The sequence below is a fragment of the Lepeophtheirus salmonis genome, chromosome 13, assembly GCF_016086655.4.
Source record: "Lepeophtheirus salmonis chromosome 13, UVic_Lsal_1.4, whole genome shotgun sequence".
Classification (NCBI taxonomy): Eukaryota; Metazoa; Arthropoda; class Copepoda; order Siphonostomatoida; family Caligidae; genus Lepeophtheirus; species Lepeophtheirus salmonis.
In genome coordinates this window covers 24,762,389-24,790,181 of record NC_052143.2, presented here as the reverse complement: position 1 = coordinate 24,790,181, position 27,793 = coordinate 24,762,389, and the positions used below count along the sequence as shown (strand labels likewise).

The 27,793-nt window shown below is 31.0% G+C and overlaps 1 protein-coding gene and 1 pseudogene across 8 annotated transcripts in view; one reads left to right on the top strand and one right to left on the bottom strand.

The window, feature by feature from the left end:
- The window catches only part of LOC121128093 (glutamate-gated chloride channel), a 151,678-nt gene that overhangs the window by 59,524 nt on the left and 64,361 nt on the right, over positions 1–27,793 (bottom strand). The gene's annotated exons all lie outside the window — the stretch shown is intronic.
- Positions 15,547–26,476, top strand: LOC121128580 (neuropathy target esterase sws-like; annotated as a pseudogene).

Genomic DNA, 27,793 nt, shown 5'->3' with positions numbered 1-27,793 from the left:
GTTCTTAAGAGCCAAAATTAGTGCCATAAAATACGGTACCATGCATAAATTTAAATTAGAAGAGGTTTTTTTTTTTTAAATTAGCTAATGGAAACTGGATTTATTCCGAAAAAACCAATAATTTTAAGACTTGAGCAGACCCACCAATAAAATATTGGTCTAATCATCCACAGTTATAAAATAATATATTTTTCCAATTTGATTTTGCATGTTTTTGTTAGATAATAACAGTTCTTTAAATCTTCTGTATGAAAGTTTATTAAAAAGGAAAATAAAAACATAAAAAAACTTGAGTATTAAAATACAAAAAATATTAAAATATAACATTAAAAATGGGAGACGTCACCTATCCAATAAGATTTTTAAAGCTATGTAAAACAAAGCCTTTGATATGTACTATCATTATGAAATAAGAATTAAAACTTTTTTAATAAATAAAACTTGCTTAACTTTCTTGTTAAATGACAAAAAAGTTTTTCTTGTCACACCCTGTATGAAAGAGCAAAACTTTTAGCAAAGAAATGATAGCCACACATTGGGAGGCTATGCATGATCTACAAACGTTCAGCTAATGACGAACATAAGAAAAAATTTATAATATAAGTGTAAGAAACTAATTTCAACAATATGATGATCCCTCCTTATTCTTTTTAAACAATGAACCCATCCACACAAATAAATGCATATAAAATGAAACTACTTTATTCTTTATATGTTATTTATTAGTTCTTTTTGTCCATAGGAATGATGAAATTTAATATGACATATGTTTTTACCATCAGGTCCTCTAGGATCTAATTAGTAAAATAAAAACTAGTAGAAAAAAGATAAAGCCTTTATTTTTCTCAAAAAAAAAAAAAAAAAAAAATTAGTAAAATAAGAAACAATGGATCCTAATTAATTAAGATTCTTTCAATCAAAGATAAAAAGGGATTTTGTTGTAGAAGGGACTCTCAACATAAAGCAAGAAAATGTAATTATTTTACTATATTCTTAGAAGTGTATAAAACATGTCCTAGAAAGTGGGAGCAGCTGTTACTAGTTGTTAAATGAACATATTTTTTTATTTTTCAAAGCTGGTGTGAATATTATTTAAATTTTGAAGACGAAACATCGAAGTGATAAGTAATAACTCGTTTGTGTGCTTATGAAATACGAGGGTTTACACATGAGTTATAACTAAGACATTGTTGGACTCAAAGTAGAATTGAGGACTGACGTAGGAGTAATTCCAGAATATATGGGGTTCGTTTGAAAAGTCCGAGAAATGGTACTACTGGGGGGGTATTGAGGTTATTTTTGGTTAGTCGCATCTCTTGAAAGAACATACAGCAACTTTCAAGCAGATTGGTCTATTTCTTTTTGTTTAGCAGTCGTTTGAATCAAGGAAGTGGAGTGATTTTAAAAAATGGACGAAAAAGAATTTCGTTTGTAGATTTAATATTACTTTATGATAGGAAAAATGCCTCAGGAGACTAAAAAGAAACTTAATAAACATATTCGAGACTCTGCATCTTCGATTAAAACAGTTTATGAGTGGTTTCATAAATTTTGGAGTGGCCATAGGTGCACAAGTGACGCTGAATGTTCTGGATACCCCTGTTGAAGTTACTACTCCAGAAATCATTGATAAAATCCATGATATGGCGATGGATGACAGAAGAATGAAGGTGCGTGAGATTGCTAGTGCTGTGGGCATCTCGTGTTCGAATCCGATTTCCATTAATTTTGTGACCAAATTTGATGAGGTCCACTTTCGTGATGAAAAAGGACTTTTTTGTGGCTCATTTCTTGCAGGTCGGTCTTCAAATGATTCAATAACGATCAATAATATGCACTTCAAATAGTCTTACCCTTTTCCAGATAGTCGATTAGGATTATCCCTTGAGAATCCAAAACAGAGTCGCCATAATCTTTCCGGGCAATTCATCGATTCAAACGATTGCCAAACAGAAATAAATAGACGGATCTGGCTGAAAGTTGGTGTATGTTCTTCCAAGAGATGCTACTAACTAAACATAAACTCGATACGCACCAGTAATGCCATCTCTCGGATTTTACACGCACTTTTCAAACGACCCTTGTATTTCTTTTCTATATACCAAGTTTACTTCATTCCTGGTTCATACGGGTACTTGCAGCTGATTTGATAAAACGTCATAGCAACTAAATAGTTCTCCTTATTCATTTTCTGTTTTTTTAATTTTTGTATATCGGTAGGACGTATCGAGTGCATCACTGTATATTGATACATATAACTAAAAAAGAGTATTTCTCTCACTTCAGGAATCGTAAAATCACTAGCTCAAACGTCCAGGGCCTTTTTACTTTTTCACTCGGCCTAATAAAATTTTATGTTCCCTACATAACCGTCAACTTAAAAACATACCCCATATCTTGAGTTGCTGAGAATGAGAGAAAATGGAACCGTCCTTCTGTGCGTTAAGTGCGCAGCACACTATTTTATCTAGAGACAGCAAATCATTTTCGGGAGTTGAGCACAAAGGACACAAGGCATATAGCATATAAAACAGGCAAAACTGTGAGCAGAGAAAAGGAGACTATGGCACAAGGAAATAGCGAAATTGTCAGAAGATGAGGAACATAGCTGAAAATACTATGATGTGCCAATATGTTTAAAAAAACAAAAAGATCAAAAATTAACGTGTCCCCCCCAAGCATAAAGGAGGACGTCATTTTAACTCCAAACACAAAAAATAAAACTATAGAGTATAATTGAAAAATCTAAATATTGCGCTAATCAATAAATAATCAATGGAAAAAACATATTTAAATTATCACATTTTTTACTTTTTATGAATTACCCAAACAAAGATTTCCCATGACGTCATCAGAAAAATAGATACACTGCTCTTCAAATTTCATCATCATGCACATGTTTTTTTAATCGTATATTTTCACTATATGTAAATTGTATAACAAAAATGTAAATTGAAGACGTAAGTTAAAACACATTTTGGTATTTACATATGTAATATCCCATTGGAATATTTCTATGTATTTTCAAAAAGCAATGTATTAAATATTTCCATTTTGTTCATCTCTAAATGGGGATAATATTTCTCTATCTATGTACACTGTACATTTAACAGATCCTAAAGCTACATTGATATCAAATATTTATTTCTGCTCTTATAAGGACTTTTATAATTTTATCACATTTATCTATTTATTATAATCTTCAGGAGTCAAAAATCCTTTGTTCTCGTTTTGTACAAAGAAGTTGTCTTCATAATTTCCATAGTTCTATTTAGAGCTATTAACACCTTACATTATGCAACATTCTAAGGAAAGGATCCCGAACTTTATTATTTGATATTGCTCTTAAACACAGTTACGTATTCAGCAGGAATACACTTTGTCAAGAGGTCATGAAATTTTTGCACAAGATGAGGATAAATGATTGAAAGAAGAGGGATATTTATTACTAAATGAATTCAATTAATATAGTTTCTCAAATCCCAAGAAATTATCCTTTCGATAGAGACCAACTTTTTAATGGTAGGAGTCCTTTTGAATTCCGGAATAATATACTAAATTATAAATACTGTGAAATTTATGTGATTTCTTTTATATTCAAAGAATGATTTGAAATTATACTTTCGTCAAAGATATCAAATTAATTCCCGTTTCCTATTTCCTATACTCATTGGTTATAGGTGCTTTGTTTGTCATTATTTTCTGTCGGGGGACATCATTGACACTCTAGCATCAACCGTTAATATCTTGTCCTTAATTGAATCCTGAAAATGATGTATAAAAACTTTTTATTCATTCTGTTCCAAATATATAATGCATATTGGTAGGTCTAAATGGAAGGATATTGTGGGTTTGTATATAACTAATTATTATGCCTGAAGTTATCATTGAAAAATGGAAAAGTTGTATTTGTTACAAAAATATGAAGTTCTACAAAATATTTTTTTTTCATGATCAAAAGAATATAAAATCAAACTTTTATATATAAAAAAACAAGATCCACAATTATAGGTATTGGATCTCAATACATCCATATATTTTTCTTTAATATCATATTGTGAAAATTTTATGTATAAATTATATTTAATTAGGTATTGTGATAAGATTCAGTTTCATGTTTTAACAAAAAAACTCATGTACTTATTGTCGGCAGGATGGATTCATTGATATTATGCACTGTAGTTCCATGTCCCCTATTGTAGATCCATAACTTAGGTTATTCTTTCTACGCTTCTTGCTCTATTTCTTGTTCACACATGGGAAATTGATTAGATCATGGGTCTCGAACAGAAGGTTGAACGTCTAAAACAGTGGTTCTTAACCGGAGGTAGGGGGGAAGGGGGTAATTCTGAATTATTTTCAATTTAAAAACATTTATTAAATAGTTTTTAAATGGAGAGAAAGCATTAGAAGAAGAAAACAAGTCACACACAAAATATATCTAACTATCCCATTCAACAATTATAAATACTTGTTAAGGAGAGGGAATGAATTGCTCTATTGAGATACAGGAATTGAGTAATTGAGGTGCAATGGTTAAGAACCAATGCTCTAGAGTAGGGGCCCAAAATGCCTTGGGAATTTTCTCCTCGAAAACAGCCTTTGCACGTCAAGAAACTGGTCCTTTGCTTCCTTCAGGAGGGTTTCAACTAGAAAGCTGAAGGGATCCCTCGTGAACTCCGTCATTAGGTCGGAAATACTGCTGAAACTCTCCCAGCAGTCTGTTGAAATTGATGATTGCTCGTTCTTGAGAACATCACTGACGCCAACAGCAGTCTCACTGATTCGCACCAACGTTTGAAAATCCGTTGCAGTGTGGCCAGTCTTGAACTTGCATCGCTTTTTCGTAAATCTTAATCCTTTCCATACAATATCATCACAACATACACACACGAAATAAGATAACCATAGGAATATATACACGTATTAGTATTTACTTAATAATGGGAGTTATGTTACCCACATGTCACACCAAGGAGAGACACGGCAGCAGTGAGTTTGCGAGGAATCGCATTTATAACCCAACAATGTTGTCACTTTTATCCAAACATGTTATACAATACTTTATATTTATGTTGTTTTTATTATTAATGGTTGTGATTTTAAATTTGGTTAAAACTTTGAAAAAATTGGTTGAGATCGACATTTGTGAAATTTTGTCACAGTGGTTCTTCTGTCTGACCAGTTATTCCCCACAGGTTAAGAACCACTGCTCTATAGAGTCCGTCGATTATTACAATGTCGTATTCATATGAGTAAAAAATCATTGTATTTGTAATATCTGTGTTATGTTTAACTCTTGTAATTGGCGTCCTCTGGCTGATAAAAGTTATTTGGGAGATAAGGGCATACGTTTCACCCTTTTCCTCCCGAAACCCCTAATTTTACGCAAATTGAGAGCCCTTGCTATCAACATTTGTAAGTTAGATTGAAGAACAATTGATTCATTTTTGTTTTCACTTATCTTTCATTTTGTTTTGTTTATCTCCTTACAAAGAAAGAAAGGAATATACCTAAAAGCAATAAAACAGGTGTTGATAAATATAAGTACACATTTAAGTATGAAGGTTTCTATATTTTATATCTATTTGTTTATTTTCTTTTTTTTTTGCAAGAAAAAGATGTTTTGTCAACTTTACAAACTTTATGTACACACAATCTTAATTTAAGGATCTGAGATCTGGAATCCTTGCAGAAACTATTTAATTAAGTTACTGAAAAAGAAACAAATTAGGTTGTGTACATTTTCCCTTCATTGGGAGATAACGTCAACTATCCATGTAAAAAAAAAAGTATTGACCTCATCACTCTGTTTCATAGACGTGCCATTAAAGATACTATTACACTCCACATAATTTTTCAACCTGGATACTTAACAAAAGCTACCACTTCCCTAAAACGAGACTCCCTTATCACAATAACATTTACCTACCAAAATCCAAATATAGATATTTTTAAGTTTATTTTTCATTATAAATCGGCTAGACTTTGGAATTATATACCTTTATGCTTTCGTCAGGCTGACATAGAGCAATCCTTACTTAATTATTTTTTTTGGTCACATCCAAACATATTTTTTATTATTATTTTTGAGGACAGAACACATATGAATTGATTTAAGTATTGAGTAGTTACACGTGATTGTGCACATGAAAAACGGAAAATACCACTGAGGATTACTTAAGTGAGTCTTCTTTTATATTATTAAAGCAAAAACAAAAAATTCGCTTATTCCTAATTACTCCGGGCAATGGTAATGTTTTGATAAATGAATCTTGTTTATAGGTATATAAAATATTGGAAATGATTGACAACATTGCCGCCCAATTATAGATTAATCTAAAACTGCCTAAAATTGGGCAATATACTCGGCTACTCGATTTATCCTTCGGAACATACTCATAACAAAAGTCAATAACAAATTAAAGGTGTTTTTTTTTTATAAATCCTCAAATATTTAACAAACTAATGATCGTAGAACAAAGTAAAATCCTAATTCAATTCTCTTCTTCCACATCATTTTTTTTTATCTCCATGATATTTTAGTACCCATTCAAATATATTTCCTTAGATACAATAGTAGATTAATAAAATCAAATTTTATTAATAACTCTTAAAGATAAAGAATTATTAATAAATACAAAAATAAAAACTTTACTACGACTGACACTTTGTGTGCATCATTAAGTAAAACAAAAAAATTAAAAAAAAAGGCACAAGATTTATTATTCTGAAAGCAGCATTAATTAGATAGTTTCTTGTGGGTTGGATTAAAATAAGTAATATTATTCATAAGAAAGATCAAATGATTCGTAAAATATTATGTTCATTACTCATTGTCATTTATTTTTGTGGGTTTGCATTTTTGAACAAAGTGAGTTCTAAGTAGAGCTATGGAAAATATGTAATAAACTGCCCCGTTTTCGGGTTCATATTTTGTTTCTAAAATCTGCTGTGGCCTATCAAAAATTTTAGTTATATAAATTTTCAGGCCTCTCTGGGCTTTTTATTTGGAATAATATATAATATTTGATATAAAATTGGTTTTTGTAAAAGTCTGAAATCAAATGCATTTTCCCGGCAAATGATAAAATTACTTTTTGTGCACTGCAATCAAGCTGACCTTGGTAGGTGATTGTTTAGACACTCGATGGACAATATGTTCTTGAGACAGATTTCTCCACTTAATTTTAGATTTGTATTTATTTATGCCAATATACAGGGTTGATCTTATTTATTGGTAGACATTTGATTATTTTTAATCCGGAATAACATTGGTGCAAAATCACAGAAGGGAAAAAAATACCTATTATCTCTGAACTGAGCAAGCTGAGACGGTTTGTAAGGGCACAAAAGATTCTAAATTATCTCAAGGCCGACAAAAATTCCGCCAAAATTTTGTTTTTTTTCTGATGAAAAAAAAATCCAGTTGATGCTACTCTGAATAAGCAAAACAATGTATCTGCTTCAGTGAAACATGTCTTCAGTACAAAAAATCAAGTACCCAGCACAGGCGAAGTCTGCCCTCCCATTTTTGTGGAGAGGAAGGAATGGCTAAATACGGATCCTTACATAGAACTTTTGAATAAGAAAGTGCTACATTGAGGCAGAGAAAAGTTCGAGGACAACTTTGTTTGCACTCAAGACGGAGCCTCGTGTTATCGCGCCCCTAAGACACAGACCTTGCTGAGATACAACTTTCCAGACTTTTGGGACCTCAACATGTAGCCGCCCTCCTCTTCAGACGTGAGCCCTTTGAACTACTTTATCGCTACACGTCTGGGGAAGAGAGTGTGTGCTGCTCCTCTACATAATCAAGGTATGCATGGGATTTAGGCCTCGTATTGTGGTAATTATTAGAGCTAAGGGCTCACAGAATGGAATAACAGTTGTGCCGATAACTATTTTTAGATGATTCTAATAAATAATTGTTCTCACAAAATCTTTTGTTTAAGTTTTACTCTGAAAAATTATCATTAGATAAGATCAACCCTGTATTTATAGTAGGTATGTCAGAATTGTTTTTTATTGATTTTTTTTTTTAAATTAGATGTCAAAATACTAATTTTTTAGCGACAGTCCTAACATGGTCAGAGCCCACCCCTGTATACCATGGCACCCACTTTGAGAAATGCTGTTCTAATGAACAAATATTCGTTTTGTTAAATACACATCCCAGGTTTAAGGAGAATTTTTTTTAGGAAAACTTTTACAAATAAAAAGAGATCAAATTAGAAATAATTATTATATTTAATTTGTGAAAATATGATTATACATTTTACTTTTTTTTAGTAATGACATTCATTTATTAATACTCCCTATTATCTGTGCCTAAATATTAAAATATACACACGTACAAAGTATTTAATTAGTTTTTTACAGGGATAAAAAGAAAAATATTAATTACCAAGAACTTTTTTTTGGTATTATTTTATATAATTTCTTTATCAAAATATAAAGAAAGTTTTAACAACAAGAGCAATTGTAAGTATTATTATTCCTTTTTTTAATACCGTAATCACTCGACTATGTCAAGGCATAAAAAAAAGAGAATTTTCTCATATTATGTACCTAGGTATAGCTAAGTGTATGTAGAGTGGTTTACACAGTAGATATTTTAGCTCCATGCTTATAAGTGCACCCTTTTACTTCACAAAACAAACAAAAAACTACATTATATATATCAAACATGTTTATTTCCTTCCTTGATTAATATAATGCAGTCATTCATATACTTTAAAGTTTAAATTATTTTAATACGTACCTTACTTTTGTTTTGTAGAAGGACACACAAGGAATTCAATAGGAAAGTAGAGTAAGGTATTCAACATATTATATGAACGTTAGACAATACAATAATAATAGTATAAAAATACCCTAGGTTAGTCACTATATAATCCTCATCTCTCAAATAAAAAACTAACAAATAAACAATTAAGGATATACTTAAATATATCCCACTACATAATAATTGGTTTGGGAAAAAAGCAATTTCGTATTTCCCTCCATTTTTTTAACTAAGTATATCTTGTTTATTATTGGTCACATCGGATCATACAATAAAGTGTTATAAAGATGTGAGTATATACTCCAAACCCTTTTTAGCAGGTTCAGTCGTGAATTATTCTGCGTCCAGTTTGGAGGTATCAAAGGAATAAATTTACCGTATTTTACATTTTTACAACCGGAAAGGGAGTAACGGGTCGATAGTGACGAATAAAATTAGCGATATATAAGGGGCTGATATTCAGAAGCGGTCAGCATTGGTGAATAGGAGAGGAATCGTGTTTCAACAAGACAACACCAGAATGCACAGATCCTTGATGATGCACAAGAAGCTCCGGAACCTCAGATAGGAAGTCCTTATGTATCCACCCCACAGTTCGGACATTGCGCCAAGTGACTACTACCTGTTCCGACTATTTTCAATGCGCTTCTAGGTACAAAGTTGACCTCAATAGAGGTTAGTAAAAATTGGTTGTCCGAGTTACGAATAGGGACAAAGGCTTCTACGAGAAGGGTATTACGAAGTTGGATGATTTTAAAACTTCTTATAAAGCATTGAAAAAAAGCGAAAAATAAAAAGTTACTTTTTCCTTCACCTATAATATGAGTCATAATCAATACTCAATATCTGTTTATATCTACATTTATAGGTATACAAACTTATTCATATATTTTCTTTAGTATATAGAGCCTACGCCGGATAAAAACAAATTCATTCAAATATAACTTTTATATGAAAAAATATTTTTTTTTAAATTCAATAAACCACTTCGAATTCGAACAACATTAAAATTTAAATTCTTCCTATAAAAGCAACTTATAATATTTATGTATATAATATATTGTATATTTATTGAGAATTCAGCAAATGGATTCTAAGATAATTGTTCGAGCATCTCTCTACCTATATTTGCATTTCCCTCTTGTATTTAGTACCTCCTACCCATAATAGGCAATTTGTAAGTACAGGGAAAATACTGTAAAATTGCATTTAAAATTTTTATTTTAGGGTGTACCGTAGTGACAAAATTAGGGAATTTGGTAACGCCGGATATTTTTATTTTTATTATATTATTATTAGAACTATTATTTAAATTCAAAAATGGCTCTTCATGGACCTGTTAACATTTGAAAATATGTAAAATGTTGAAAAAAATAAAATTTGGATGTTGTTTCTTTAATCTATTTGAATCCTATTGCAGGATTTTTATTTTATTCAGTATTATATATGAACCATATATTTTGCAACAATATTTTAATAAATCTTCTCCTTTGGTACCTCGTATAACGTGCATTTATTTAGACATATATCTTCATTTTTACTACTCAAATTTCGTTTTTATACCAATTGTCTAATATATTATTATCAAATATACTTTTGTTGTTTATTTATACGAAATAAAACACCCTATTCTACCAATTTATAATTTTGGACTATGCAAACTGTCAACTAAACTCCTAAAAATACGATAGTTTGTTTCTTTTTTCTAACCATTTCTTTTTTATTTTCTTCTAACTCTTCGTTTGCAAAAGCTTTGATATGAACAAAAACATTTTAAACCAAAAGTGAAGTTACAAACTCCTTCAAATAGCCCATCACTTCTCTATGAGGAGGTCTTACTTGTTTCCTGAATTGAAAACAACCACGCAGTGTCCAAAACAAATTATTATGAATGTATGAAGATGTCACACAGCCTCTCCATATGTATGCAAATTCACGAAACCTCTCCCTGAACTAATAATCCCTCTTCATTTTGACCAAGTTGATGTCTTATAAGTTATAATAAAAGAACTGTCCCTATAAAAAGAAATGTTCCTCTTTCAGGTGAAGAGTCCTATTATCATTAATATAAATCCGTTTCTTAATAGTATATATTTGGCTCTTATCCAAAAAAACATACTTCTTTCATTTAAAAAGGACTGTGAAATAAATAAGATTGCTATTATTATATTATTACTATAATAAGCTTATTTATAAAGAATTTATTTAATTTTTTATACAACAAAAATTTATTGACTTCAGGATTTTGTAAGTTATATCGAAAAGAAGTTGTCCATTGTTGTTATTTTTGATTCTATTAAAGTTAAAACATATTTTGAAAATATTTTACCATCCATACAATCCATATGCAATACATACATATATAATATACGACCTTGTTGCTCAACTTTCCGTTCTAACTAATGTATCTAAAACATGGATCTATCCAGACACGCTTCAGATCCCAATATGGAATGATAGTCTACTACACTGTGGCTCTATACTAGTCTTGTAATATGAACCACATTAAGCCATAGTTAGTGTTGTGCCAGTCCTTGTTTAGGACTAATGACTGCAGTCCCATCCAGTTCAGTCCTAAAAACTTATAAAATTCAATTCTTGATGACGTCACTCAACTTTATTACTTTTTCTTTCTTAATGCTCCATTAATTAGTTACATGGAGTTGCACTGATTCAGCAAAGTTTATATGTAGTATTGCATTTATTCCATGTAACCTAAAAACTTTTTAGTGAAATCCATATATAAAGTATATTTATTTATCTAGAAATCACCTGGGCGTGAACCTACTCATATCAAATTCAAGAGAATAACTTTTCCCGAGTGCGTTGGTCATGAGATTTTTTTATCAGTTGTAGTAATGCTTGGAAGGAGAACAGATTGGCTGTTATGGTGTTTTATTAGATCAACTGCAAGTAGTTGTAAGATGAAGGAAATAAACACAAGTACCATTCTGTGTCTAGAAATGATTTAAGAACGAATTAAAATGATGTTGATCTCAATTCCCTCCAAATCCATCAAGGTCTTACACTTATAACTTCACAACAAATCTTTAAAGTTACTCTTCGTCCATCGTCTGAATAAAAATATCTAACCAGATTACTAACTAGAAAAAGCCACTCCCCCTTTTTGAGGAAAGTCTTATAGACATCTATCTATCGATGTTTTATATCTTGTATTCAGTTTAGTGTAAATAGTAATTGTCTATAATTTTTCTTTTTTTTAATTTATTCTCTATAATGAGAGATGAGATAGTATTTTATTATTGTACAAAGGATTAAAATTAAGTTTCCAAATAAAATTCAATTCAATTTCTAATAGGGCTTGAACAAACTAAAAAAAAAAATACTATCCGCAAGGTGGTGTTATAATCTGTAACTTATTGTTTAAATTACTTGTTAAAAAAATGGCGCATGCTGAAAATAATTTTTAGAGCTATATGAATAATATATATACATGATATTAAATTATATGTAAATTCAGGGGGTTGTATTATTGTGTCACAGAATGGTGCCACTCTCTGTTGCTTTGTTTACACACTAATTTGTATAAACAAAGGTCATGCACAATTATAGTAATATCAAAAATCTGTTTCCGTGTCTGATTTCCAAGAGTTTTTTATTTGAATTTTACCCGTTTGAGACCATTTTAGAATACAATAAAAAAATGAGTAATCTGTACAAAAATAAAAATTTTCTCTGAAAAATTGTTTATTTATTTCAGATGCAGTTTAAATGTAAAAAAATCATCTTTTAAGGATTTTGTTTGAAATAAAATAACGCGTCTAATTATCCTTTGTTTTTAAGTAAAAGGTATAATGATTAGTATCTTATTTACGGAGTAGTCTATTCAAATCTAAGCAATTTTAATTTTAAACTGCAAACAGATATAATCAATGAAATAAAAATAGAATTTCAAAAAAATAATACTATAAATGAATGTGTATCTAAGCTCTCTTAATTATTAATGTAGCTGCTCTATACGGCGATTATGGCTTCAAGGCGGTGGTGGAAGGAATAGCACGGGCTGGGGATGTAGTCCCCTGTCATGACATCCCAGTGCTAGCTTACACTGGCTTTGAGGGGCTCGGTGTTTGGATGCCGGACACGGCCTTACCCTCGACATGCACCCAAAAGATAGAGTCGATGGGGTTGGCATCAGGACTGTGGGTTGGCCAAAAGTGAGAAAAAAAGTCTAAAAGACCTCAAAAGACTGATTTAAAAGAAATATTGAAGTAAGCTAGAGAGGTCAAGTATAGTTTGTTTTGTAACTTATTGTTTTTACTTTAATAGATCGGAATATGAATTAATTTTTAATCACTTAAAATTAATTAATTATTGAATTAGTATATGTTTGGATTTGAATGGATCACCTGGTACAAGAGAGTATTTGCTTCTTAGTTGTCTAGTTCAGCAACAACACTGGTTTGATTTTAATATTTTTGAAGCAGAAATTTGTAAAATTCCATGACAATGTATATATTGTATAAAAAGGGGGAAAAAATAAATTTAAAGTTGAGAAACGCTTTTTTAAAGGGCACTCCAAACTTATATTGAACTTTTTTTCTTTTACCACATCTTATTTTTTGCCTTTATCTATCTTTACCAAATTATTTATGTGTAAAAATATTCTTCAGATAAAGTTCTTAAGAGGATTTTTTATACGCAATTTTTTTATTGAAATGTTGAAGATCATATGTTGAGGTTGAATAAGTAATGAATTTCTCAAGGATTTGTTTTCCTTTCATAAACATCCATGAGCGTATAATATACATATTTATCAGTATTGAATTCCAATCAAAATTTCCGAGTTAGGACAATATACCAACTTTTCGAGTTATGTCGAGTTCGAGGTTTTAAGAATTTTCATTTCATCTTTATGTGCTCGAAACATAAAAAGGGGGATTCCATAATTGGAAAAGTTACCAGTTTTTAACGAGTTACGAATAATCACTCCCCTTTTATGTACACGACCCATGTTTTTGCCGTCTCTTTTTGTTTACTTCATAAAACTCGAGTACAAATTTATGAGCTTTGCTCATGTTACATCATCATTCTTTAATACAACTCTTTTTATAAAGTCTTCTTTAATAAGAGAGGATCCACTCAATGTAGTTTTATACGATCCTTTTAGGTGAAACTATTGTGAAATTTCACTCATTTCGACTCGAATGTTTCGATTATTTGAGTTCAAGTAAAGTCAAACTTTCAAAATAATATTTCCAATAATGTCAAGTATTTTTCAGAGAATTTAGGCTTTAGTTCAGCTGAACTTTTTTTTTAGCTCGAATCCAACACTAATATTTACACATAATATTGTATTTGCATGTTCCTTTAGAATGTATCGTACTGTTTACAGTTATTGTTATACTTATTGTGTAATGCACATATTCTTCCAAATATTCATATATGTACTGTATATAAATTATATGAAACGGAGAAACATTTTTTGTAAACGTCACAAAAAGAAATGATAGAAGCAAGAAAGAGTTGGAGAATAGAATCTTTTTTTTTATTTGACTGTCTGGTTTTTGTCCTTTTTTTAATTTGTATTCAATATAATTTCTCCCTTTTTATGTTATTAGAATAGTTCGTTTTTTTTTGTTTTTTTTTTTGTGCATTTTCGAATCTACAACCCATACCTCTAAAAAAAGTAGGAAAGGGGAAATCAATCTTGTTTTGTGAAAAAAATCAGGATGTTCGAGATAAAAAAACTTGCCTTCAGAGCCCAAGAATCTGGTCTGACCAGAATGAAAAAAAAAATAGTCTTTGGTACGGCCCTCAAAATTCTGAACAACTTTTAGTTTAAATTTAAAGTCTGTATCTGTCTCTGTTTTTGAAAACAATACGGGTTTATCATTGTTTTTGTAAGTGGGGACATACGTCACAAACAAATAAGTTATTTTAATACCAAGTAGGATAGTTGTTAATAAGTCAAGCAAGTCCATTAAGGAGTTTGCGATATATATATATATGAGAGTGGTCTGAAAAAAATCTCACAAAACAAAGTTAAAAGACATTTTTTCTGGTGTTATTTTTTTATTCTTCTACAAACTTATGACAGCGATTCTCCCATATCTCTGTAAACCGTTCAAATAGTACTCTGCGTGTTTCTCTGCAAAAAAAAAATAACCGTTCAAGATACATTTTTTGTTTTTTGGCTCTTTAATCCGAGTTGGATTGACTTAGACGTGTCAAATTTTTAACACAAGCGTCCTTTATATATCTACTATTTAAAGGTCACACTTTCAAAAAAAAAATATATTGAATGACATCTCGATTCTCAATTTTGTCCATTTTCACAATAACATTCACATCAACTCACTCAAACGACTGCTACATAATAACTGCCTGTCCAAAATGGCTAAAACAGATACTAGATAAATGTGAATAGCATTTATTTACGAGTGGTGCCGTTTTTACATTCAGGTGGGGAACTTTTCAGGCAACCCTCCAATATAGACATATACAATCGCCATTTCACTTTATTACATAATTACATTTTGCCCTCCTAGTGGTCAACTGTTAAACTATCCCATTTATATAAATACATACATTGGAATCATGGAATTAAACAATAATAGAGTTTTTCAGTATGACATGAATAGATTTTTTCTTTAATTTAACCACATTATAGTCTATTAAATATTGATTAGTTTAGTCTTGTTTTCCTCCGTGATATTTTATTCGCGTCACAGTATTTTGTTAATAATATTGGTAAAATATAAAGTTTCAAAATAATAATCCGACATAAATTTTCTCAATTTCTGTATAACTCCTTTTATTTCGATAATGATATTAGGAGTTATAATCAAACTTGTCGATGTCCCGTATTTTATAATTACAACTTATTGTATACACAATTATATACGTTTTATAACATTATAGAGAACAAATATACAATCATTCAGACGCACTTCGCTTAACTAATAAATATGATTTGTTTGAGTATCTGAGACCATCTATCTATTTTTAAACAAAACTCCATTATCCATATATAAGCTTCTTATTTTTATTTTTTGTCCACTTAGATAAGTAGAGTATGTAGTTATTAGAGTAGAGGACTTGGACCCGAGATTTGTGACTCGATTTGATCTCACTATCAAAGATATCAAATAAAATACTAGAAAACATACTAACTTTCTTATCTCTAGTTTAGAGTCAAGAAAGTTAGTTCTTTTTCTGCCATTTTATTGGACTTAGTACCATTTTTTTACAAATTTCCCCATTTAACAAAGAAGAAGATGTATAGAAAATATTCTTCCTAGCACCTTATATATTAGAATGGTACATCCTTAGAACCTAATTCCCAAAGGAAAATTGTCCCACATTAAATTCAATTTTTTTTTGGCTTGCAGTCGAAAACACTTTTTCCCACTTCTGGGACTTGGTATGTGTATTTATAGTTATAAAATGTATTCCTTTATGATTGTTTTCACTATGGTATACCAACTACTTTTTATATCAATAATACTTATGTATTTTCGTTATCAGCTGTGGATTTTTTCTTTTCTTACCCATACAATGAACGGATTTTCTTCCTTCTTCTTTTCGGAGGAAATGGTTGATAAATAAAAGAGAAGATTGAGTTGTGTTTTAGCTCGAATCCGAAGCATTTCATAAGTTGAGGATCCCTCTTTTGAAGATTCCTACTTAATACGTCATCTATCAATCTAAAAATAATCGAAGGATTACTTTCACTTTCCTCACTCCTCTTCTTCTCCATCAATATAAATACTTATCTAGATATAATATATCATATGTATTTCATTTTATTGATGATATTGTATGTTTAAAGAGAAGAGAAACTATGGAAATCCATCTTATTTTGCAAAATTATATATTTCATTATATCCTTATCCCTTATCATATTAGAAGATAGCTTCCCTAATATTATTAAATATATCCAGTTGTTGATATCTTATAAGTATAATAATATACATTTATCTGTAGTCATTAGGCTTCAATCCACATTTTCTCATCATATTTCTTCATACGAGTATATTACTATCTCATTTATCCATTTTTCACGCGAGAATAAAATATTAGATAAAGTAACAAGTAACATGCCTTTAGCTCACGATTAATACATTAAAAAAAAATCTTTAAGTATGCTTAAAGGAGGATAAGTGTACACCTAAAAAAAGGTTTTTTACAGTTTAGTGAAGCCAGTTGTTTGTTACAGCGTTCCAAAATGTAAGTAAAAAAAGAGAAAATTCGATAGATTCTTCATTATCACTAGGACCAAGGTGAAAAAGTGGGCAAAAAAAAAAAAAAAAATAGTATCAAAAGCAGCAGCAAAGAGGTGGTTCCAATGATTCCTTTCTGGTAATATATATGTTGAAAATGTTGATACAATATTTGAAAAGTCGAGCTGGACAGGCATGTGAACCCTTATTCCATTGTCCTGGAACCATTTAAATTGGATAATCCTAACTATGTTAATTTTACTGTTAAAATAAAGCAAAAATAATGTAGTAAAAAGAAATCCATTATTTTTACTTTAATTTCAATGTTTTCTTTAGCATAGTCAGAATTATCTGATTTAGGTAAAATATTGCCATTTTGAAGGTAATTTTATAATTCCTCTTTCATATTAACCCTCATCCCTATTGACAAAAAAATAGGAGAGTCGATTTTCACAAGCTTCTTTTAGAGAGTAAGAGTAGAGAGCCATGGAGAGTAAGAGGTGGTAACCACTTGGTGCCAGGTCTGATGTATAAGGTGGATGCATAAGAGCTTCCCAATCAAGCTACTGGAGCTTCCAGTGAGTCAATGTTGGTGTGGGCGCACTGACGTTGTCCTGATGGAATACAATTCCTCTCCTATTGGCAAGAGAATGCCGCTTTGGGTGATGGCTTCCTTCAGACGGTCCAATTGTTGACAGTACAACTCCAATTAAGAGTTTGGTCATAGGGAAGTCACACATATTAGATAATTCCCTGCCAATCCTACTAAGCATACAGCAAAATCATTCTGGCCGGTAATCCTGGATTGGCCACCGTTTGCACCGGCTCACGGTGATTGGACCAAATATGTTTTCGCTTGATGTTGTCGTAAGTGACCATCTAATGCCTTAGAAATGACCATATATGATGACTTTTTGTCTATTATTCTCCCTCTCGTTCATTTCTTCCATGGACCAAATCTTGAGATCAGCAGAGTATTTAATCATTTGATTTTCTATTTTATTTTGTCTCTCAGTTAAAGATGAGATAGACGATTCTAACGCAGAAAATTTGTCAGTGAGTTTTTCAATTTTAGTCAGTAGTTGAGAGATATCCTTGATAACTAGAGAAGTGCTCTCCATGATAGCATCCGATATTATATGTTTTATGTGATACATATAGGAATCACGTTTATTGGGAGATAGAGAAGACAGATCATCATAAAGATTCCACTACTTTTCCTCCCGCGCTTGCCCATGACGAACGAGGATAAGATAATACAAAGAAAAAGACAACGAGCAGAGTATTGATTTCAGTGAAGAGGGATAAACAGGATTTACCTTCGAAGTCAGGGTAAAGGGAAGAGAGAAAGAGGGAGAGAAGCCTGACAATTAGATTCAGAGGAGGATTTCCAATAATTTCTGGTCAAAGATGACACACTCCAGAATATTAAAATGCTTACGTAAAAGAGTGAGTCTTGACAGTATATAAGATGAGAAGATCCAATCTGTATTGGAGTGATAAACACCAAATAAGAATTAAATATTTATAAGAGGGAGTTACACACGTCTGAACACAACGAAAGAAAAATAAAAATCTTGAGATGTATTCCCCCCGCATCCCCCGAGCTCCAGCCATAAATGAATACAGAGAAATATATTTATCAACATGAAATAACTTAGCTAAAAAGTTTCTAATCTAAGTAATTACGCTATATATATTAGATTTGGATGAAGTTCGTACGGAATGTCCGTGTCATTTGTTGGCTCAGTACCAATACGGAGATGCATTTTTGAAATGGAATTGCCTAGCTCTATAGAATGCACTTATTATATGAACGATTAAATATACTTGAAAATCGTGTTCTAATCATGCAACATAACTCTTATTGCATTCAAAATTATGTATGTACAACTTAGATAGGTATTTTTTGATTTATTTTGCATAACTTTAATTAATTTGATCTCCATGAAACTAAATATTATGTACAGTTACAGTCCTTCTTTGAGAAAGCTTTTTCAAGGTGGACTGAGTTACTTTGATCAAATGATTAATTTAGAGATATATAACACTTTCAAAGTTTGGACATCCGTTTTAATGACTCCTTCGAATCCAATACAAAAGCTGTAAATATCCACAAGCTAAGCTATCTACGACGTTACCACACTAAAATGGTTTTTTTTTTTGTCTGTTGTCGATTTTTTGACTACTCACTTTGTTCATTTTTCGTGTTTGGAACGTTGAATGGTTGAACTCAAATAAACTTTTGTTAAGCTGTGAATCATTATTTACAATTGAATGAAGAATAAATGAGTTACTAACTAATTTTGGGCCATTGCTTCTTTCTTTTGGAAGAAATATTGCGAGATACAATTAAGATCTATCTGTCATCACAGCTTTACTTCACTAATATACCAATTTACCCATTATTTTGTGTTCAGCTATTAGTTTTTTTGTTTATTTATCCTAATTTCGATTGATTGAATTGGAATGATTTTGTTAAGCTGTGAACAATTTCAAATTAAATATGAATTGCTAAGAAGAATGGAATAATTACCGACTAATTTTGGAACTTATTTTTAGATAAAAGGTTACAATAAACAATGAAGATAACGACGTGTCCACTATCTTGGAGGTATAAACATCTAGCATTTTAAATAGATATAAAAATTATCTAATTAAACATATTCTTGAAATAACGGTAAAGTATTTCATCTGCACGTTAGGGCTATTAATATCACAATGAAAGATCCTTACAGTTTTGCTAATTTTTTTAATTAAAATACTTTACTCTAATCTACAATTGGCGAAGACAGTAGAAAGTGTCTTAAGAGAGTATGTAGGAAGTTTTTTTTTTCTTTTTTGTGCCCATATTAATGACCGTCATAACCTTAGTTTGTAATTAAAAGCTAGGCTTCACGATTTTGTTAAAATAATACAAAACTAATTAATATTCTACGAGGTCGTTTTTATATTTATTTTTTCCTTATGGAGGTAAAAATAATTGTTTTTTCTCATATTTATTTATTGAAAGTCCACTCATTTTGGTATATTAACAAATCTGAAATGATTTTGTAATGTATTTCATATTTCCTTCCCCCTTGTTCTTATCTTCTTGTATTCAATTTTTTGTATTAAAGTACTGCATTTTACATAGTATAAATAGTCGTGTATTTTGTAAATAAATTAGAGTATGGTTTTGTATTATAAATAATACACATGATCGCATAATAAGTGTAGTCTTATTCCTCCACGCCATTTCTTCTTTTCATTTGTCTCTCGGTCATCCTGGATCTCTCCACCTATAAATAAGTTTGTGTCTCTCCCTCGTCAAGACACAACAGATTTATTGCAAATTTTTTTTTCTTCGCTATCAAAAAATTATAATTATACATGAATTCTTCGATGCCTCATTTATCGAGATTAATAAGCTAAAAATATTGAATGAATCGAAGATATTTTTCCCTTATGAATTTCATCTTGAGGAAAGAGCTCTAAATATGTATAATGTATACCAATAAGGAGGATTTGATACATAAATCATCAAACAGTGCAATAGCCTTGCATTTATTGGATCAGTAAAAAAGTAGTGATGTATTGATCTAGTAAATTTGATCGAAAAATCTTATTTTTTTATAATCATTTTTGCATAAATGTAATTAATGACGAAAGGGCTTACGTTAATACAATGGTTAAAGGTTTTATTGTCTAATATAATGATGAATGTATAATGAGGGATTTTTTAAAACCATATTGACCTAGATACTAAAAAAATCTACCATCAATTTTTATATATGTAGACAACTTTATAATATTCATTATCATGGATAATTATTATATTATTATGCTGGTTTATCGCAATCACCAATAAAAGTATCACAAAACCTCGTATACTATATCTGAAATTACAACATCTGATTTAGCAGATATTATTTTCTTCCTTGTGTGAGCTTGTAAACTTTAAAAATCCACATAAAATTAATCCAGCATTTTTATAAAAGCGTTGCTGTATAGACAGATATTTAGATCAATAATACGAATTCGATGAAATTAGACATATAGAATAAACAAACGAATATTCCATTAATAGCTCATGAGTAACTAATAATTCATATGAACCTATTGAGCAATTTCACTTTTGTATTAAATTGCATAATAATTGAAGGAGACGCCATCTTCGGGTCTCTAAGTTGATATTTGTACTACTTAAAATAGAAGAATTTGCAGTAAATCTGAATAAAAACTTAATCAAATGGATTTATGAATAAAAAAAGGCTTACACGATGCCAATGATAAACACTTATACTTGAATTGAATCAAAGTAATATGTACTGGAAATCACCAAAAATTGCTAGAATTATATAATTATTATTGTTTTTTGGATCAATTAGGTACGAGATGAGTAGGAAAATTAGAGAAAAATATCTTATTCTTTCTATTGTAGTTCCTAATATAAATCTACAATATGAAAATTTGATAATATAAGGATTTAATAACATAATTTTAATACATTTTAGTTTCATAAATAATAAAACAAGACAATTTAAGGATACAATTTGAATAGACAGGCTTAAGTCCTTTTATTTGTTGGTTAGTTTATTTAATATCAAGGAAAAAGGGGTTTCATTGCCATGAAACTTGGTTGTTTAGGGACCCAAAATGGAAAATATCAAAATTGTGACGTCACGTGAAAATGTTCTATACTTTATTGTTCATTGTGTTTAAAGAAAAGTATGATGCCAAAAACTTAATAAAAGATCAGTGATGGTTTAGTTCTAAAACTAAAATAAGCTCTCAGATTATTCCCCTCCTTCCTTTTACCTCCGAACTCAGTATAATACCTTCATTGCTCCATCAGTACCCTCATAATACTGCCAATTATTGTAGAGTATAAGTTATAAACTATGAGCTATGAATTATGATTTACGTATGGGTGTATAAAATTATGATTATCTAGAGTGCACATGTATTTCAAATACAAGTTCAAATTATCCATAAATAATTTGAATGTAGTATAGGTCTTGATCAATAATTTTATATATACCTAGTTATATAAATTTGTAAATGCAAAGGATCAAATGAGACATTCAGTGTCAAATTTTTCATCTACAGGTCATAATTTAATTGAATTTGTACCTTAAGAAATATTAACTATGTTTCATCAATTATTTTCGCAATAATTTTAGAGCTATTGCCAAGTTATTTTTATGAATTAATTTCGCCTTGATAAAAAAATGTTGGGATTTGATCGTTTTAACATTTTAAATTACAAATAACAACTGAAAATGTCAATTTTCCAGACCTTTACTTTATCTTTCTTGTTGTCAGTCAAGTATTTTAATGTATAATCCACATAAATAATCTACATATATATATATTTAGTTACATATGTATTTATACCTTCAGAGATTATAAATTTATTTCATATTTAAATTAATTAAAAATAGGCAATTTTTAATCAGAAATTTATTTTAAATAATAGAATTCGCTTGAAGGTGAAAAAACGACCACTAATAATTCCAATGCCTGAACATACTTTAAATATGATTGATGGAGAATCGGACTGTATATATTCCTACCCCTATGTATTACTCGGTTTTTCGTGTATGTTTCTCGTTGGGATGGTTTTTCCAACAATTGGAAGAAGGATAGGCTCCTCTGCTGTCAAGAAGATCATTGGATGTCCTAACGTCCCTCGGTTTAGAAAGAGGGACAAGTTGGCTTTTGTTTCAAATAAGGAAATCTTGACTACGATAATTATTTTTATTTAACTTTTTGACGGTTATTCTGGTACAGGTTTATTAGATTTAATCTATCGAAGTAGAAATACTCAAATTATTTATTTTAAGGAAAATCATTTTTACCTCATAAATCTTTGTCAATATAATTTTGCTGATAAATGTAGTTTTATGTATATATTGGTAGTCAATATTTCTATTTGAATAAAGGTAATGAGAAATGCACGAGGAGTGGTCACATATGTAAGAGGAGGACCAGGAGAAAAGCGACGAACTCTTGCTACAATAGCACGCAGAATAGTACTTTTAGAAAATGATCCTCAAGGTTCTAGAAGTGTAAGGCCCGAACTACCCGAAGCCTTTTTAAAAGAGGAGGAGGACGTTCATGAAGAACAAAATTTACCCTCGGAGCTTATCTATGTCATTAAAAATATGAGGGTTCTTGGCAATTTTAGTCAAATCATACTACCTGAGCTACTCAAAGGTTTTATTTAGTTTATGCCGTGTAAATTTATGTATATACATTCTACATATTATGTACGTATAACTCTACACTGACTATTAATAATATTTATTGAAAAAAAAACAAAAAAACAAAAAAACCTGCAACCTACCTTAATTTTCAAATTAAAGTTATATTTATCCTGTAAAATGTTTATTTTTTTCACATCATAAACTAAATGTTTAATGCATAGACATTGAAACAATAAGAATTCAAAAGAATGAATTTCTTTTTCGTCCTGAGGATTCTGATAACTACGTTTATATAGTGCAGTCTGGAAGTATTGATGTGCTTAATGTAGATTTAAAAGATACAGAGAGTGATCAGCCTCTGGTATTGAAAAAAGTAAAACAAGGGGAGCCTATTGTTTCATTTTTGAGTCTGTTAGAATATATGAATCCCAGAAGAACAGGGAATGGTTGTTATGGATATATATCTGCTATAGCAACGGAGGAGTCTCAAGTTATTAAAATACCTTTTGAAACATTCAAAAGAGCATTTGATAAACACCAAGACCACTTATTCCGCGTTGTTCAAATAATAATGCTTCGACTTCAAAGAGTAACTCTGATTGCAATCAATCAATACTTGGGCCTTGGCACTGAATTTATGAATAAGCTGAATAGAGGAAGAGAGATGACAGGGACTGATTTTTTTGAGGCGAATAGTGATAATCTGCGAAAAGAGCAAGTGTTTGCACGAGAAAAATTCTGTAATTTCTTTGAAATTGACGATCAATGTGATTTGTTATATCCCGAATCCATTCTTATTGTAGAATTTCATGAAGGCGCGTCTTTAGTGGATGAAAATACTGCTCAAGATGCATATTTGGCCTTAGTTATGAAGGGATGCTTTAAGATATCTCAGAAAATAGATAATATATCAAAGGAACTCCAAAAGGCCTATCCTGGAAGTTTTCTGAACCAATTACAGGTAGTGACTGGGGAGCCCAGTATTTTTTCAATAGAAGCTCTAATGGAAAGTAAAGCAGCATTTGTACATGTCTCAATTGTCAATAAGATCATGGATAAACATCCTCGAGCCTCAATATCCTTAGCACTTTCAATTATTAGATATTTATCGCCATTCGTCAGGTCTATTGATTTTGCTTTGGAATGGATTCTTGTAGAATCGGGAAAGGCTCTCTATAAACAGCACGATATTGCTGACTGCATTTATGTCGTTCTTTCAGGAAGACTTCGGTCAATCATTTCAAGAACGTTTCAAAAAGAGTTTGTTGCAGAATTTGGACGTGGAGAGCTTACTGGAATTGTTGAAACCCTTACCAATACTCGAAGGAGCTCGACAGTTATAGCAATTAGGGATACCGAAGTGGCAAAACTACCATCTGGACTTATTAATTCAATTAAACTCAAGTATCCTATTGTTTTGTTAAGACTGATCAACCTCCTTGGTAAGAAATTGTTAAGGTCATGGGAAACAGGGACTAGATGCCAAAATGAACTCTCCTTTGATGACGAAGTATCATCATTTTCTACTGTAGCATTAATAGCAATAACTAATGGAGTACCTTTATCTGCATTTGCATATGAACTAACTCATTCTGCCAATTTTATTGGTCCAACCCTTAGACTTACAGCAAATATAGTTAAGAGCGAGTTGGGTGTTTTTGCTTTGGATAGAATACGAGATTTTAGATTAACAAATTGGTTAGCTCAAAAGGAGGATCAGTACAATCTTGTGATCTTTCAGTGTGACAAAGACATTACTTCCTGGTCACAGCTATGCTTGCGCCATGCTGATGTGGTATTACTCATAGTAAATCCTGTAAATGCTTTGAGTAGTGGAGTCTCCAAATTTGAAGAAAGGATTGATCGTTTGTCTAAAAGAACTAGAAAAGAATTGATATTTATTTATCCTGAAACTGTTGATTATCCGGAGAAAACAAGTCAGTGGTTGAATAAAAGAGCTTGGATCAATTCACATATGCACATTCGTTGTCCTCCTCGACTATATTTTAAAAAGAAAGAATTCCGTGTTGATGAATACTACAACAAAGTTGTTCTTCCAAAGGCCCAAGTAGATATTTTTTTCTGACTTTTCAAGATTAGCTCGGATGTTAACGGGTACCTCAGTTGGGTTAGTTCTTGGTGGAGGTGGTGCTCGAGGTTGTTCCCACGTTGGTATGATAAAGGCTATTCTGGAATCTGGAATTCCAATTGACCGTGTTGCTGGAGTTAGTATAGGGGCTTTGATTGGTGCACTATATTGCCAGGAAAAAGAATTAGCCAAGTTCACTGTCAAAGCTCGTAGTTTTGCTGAAAAAATTAATTGCCGTTGGAAACAAGCACTCGACCTAACTTATCCATTTACTGCTATTTTTAGTGGCAGGGCATTTAATGCTATGGTTCAGGATTCTTTTAATGATAGGGACATTGAGGACCTCTGGCTTCCTTTTTTTTACCATTACAACAGATATTTCTACAAGTGCGATGAGAGTGCATGATTATGGTAGTTTGTGGCGCTACGTAAGGAGTTCAATGTCCCTTGCAGGCTATTTACCCCCACTATGTGATCCTCACGATGGACATCTTCTCTTGGATGGAGGATATACTAACAATCTTCCTGCTGATATTATGAGGAGTAAAGGTGCTCAACACATCATAGCGATTGATGTAGGCACTCAAGATGAAAAAAATATGACAAACTATGGCGATTATCTTTCTGGTTGGCAAGTTCTTTGGCGGAAATGGAACCCCCTTTTAACTGCTCTCAAAGTTCCAGATCATACTGATATTCAGTCACGCTTGGCATATGTCTCTTGTGTTAAACAACTGGAATGTGTACGTAAATCTGAGTACTGTGATTATATCAGACCACCAATTGATGAGTTTAAAACAATGCAGTTTGGTGCTTTTGAAAAAATAAAAGATGTCGGATATAAACATGGAAAAACGTATTTTCTGGGACTTAAAAAGTCTGGAAGGATGCACATATTTCCATTAGGTAATTCACAGGATGAAGACTGTAATCTTTTGTCTGGAAGATGTAATCTACCTCACCATAGAAATAGTATCTTGAGCCATAGCTCTTCAGTGAGTCAATTGGAATCTTTTGAAGAATTTATCTCTAAGAATGCAAGTGAACACGAGACTTCAAATGAAACACAAGAGAAAGAAGACGACTCTTCTTACCCTATCAATGATAAATAATAAAGAATGAGTCTTTTGAGCAAATAATTGTATGCTTAATGTTATGTAAGCTTGGTAAATGTAGTAAATCCAGTCGTTATGTTTTGAACAATAAAAATAATTTCTTTCTACGGGGATATGTGTGATTTTTTTAAGACATCAATATTTGTTTCTCCAAATCCTAAAACTCTTTTATATTACTTTTCGTCTACCTAATCTTGTTTTATATTGAAAACTTTTTAGTACAAAAGTTTTCTACATCATAATTCCATATTACTCGCATCCAAGGGATTTATGTTTATTAATAAAGATATAAGGTACTTATATGAATTTTTATTATTGTATATGGCATGGAACTTGAGTTACCGGATGTTACTAAAATATTTTTTTATAAATGTTTCTAGGAACTCTGAATGATTGTATGACCTGTGTACAGACCATGTGTATATTTGTAATTGGAAACCCAATAGAATATGATTTAATGGGATTTACATTATGTATGAACAATATGCATATTATATCTACTAAAATAAAAACTAGATATAACAACAGATTTTTCATGTACAATGTGGATTTTTATCTTGAAATTGAAGAATAGGCTGGAGCTAGTACAAGCAAGCACTTTAAGCTCCAGCCTATTCTTCAATGTTTAATAATCACGAGTATATTGTATAAATCAATAACTTTTGAAAAACGAATTATATTACAGAAGAGAAGGAATGATACAAATTCCTTATTTATTTAGGTTTTTTTTTTTTGGTTATTTTACCCATTATTTATGAGATATAAAATATGATAAAAGTACCAATACTGATTTTAAAAATTTAAATATATAGAAAAACATGTAGGATTTTAATTCTATTTGTATGTATGTATGTGTGGTATATCTCATACACCGTGTACAACTTGTATGTACAAACACCTCCAGGAATATGCACATATATTCAATATATTTCTAGTATGCATAATATATATTTGTCCATTTATTTTCATATTATATGTATATATATTACTTCGAAATGCATACCCTTTAGTGTGCAGGTTGGGATGCTATTCAAAATACAAAAGCAGATTGCAAAAATTCCAATATAAAAAACAACAGTATTTGAAATCCGGAAAATTTAAGGATAACATATATTCCAATTTATTTCCCGAAATTAGTTCAGCAATTCACAAAATTTTTGCTATTACATGTAAGGGTCATAGTGAAGTCCATCATTCAAGCCAAGCACCTCTATCTTCAACTACAGGCTCCAAACTGGCCCTGAACCTGAACATGTTGACCACTGCCTCGAGAATAGAAACCTGCAAGGAGTCAAGCAGGGATCAGGTCGTGGTAGCTGGAATGTGACATTTTCATAGCCCATTTGCTTCAGGAACACTGGACTGAGTTTTTTTACTCTCGAAACAATCATAATTCCTCCTTGTAGGTGTTCCTGACCCATCAG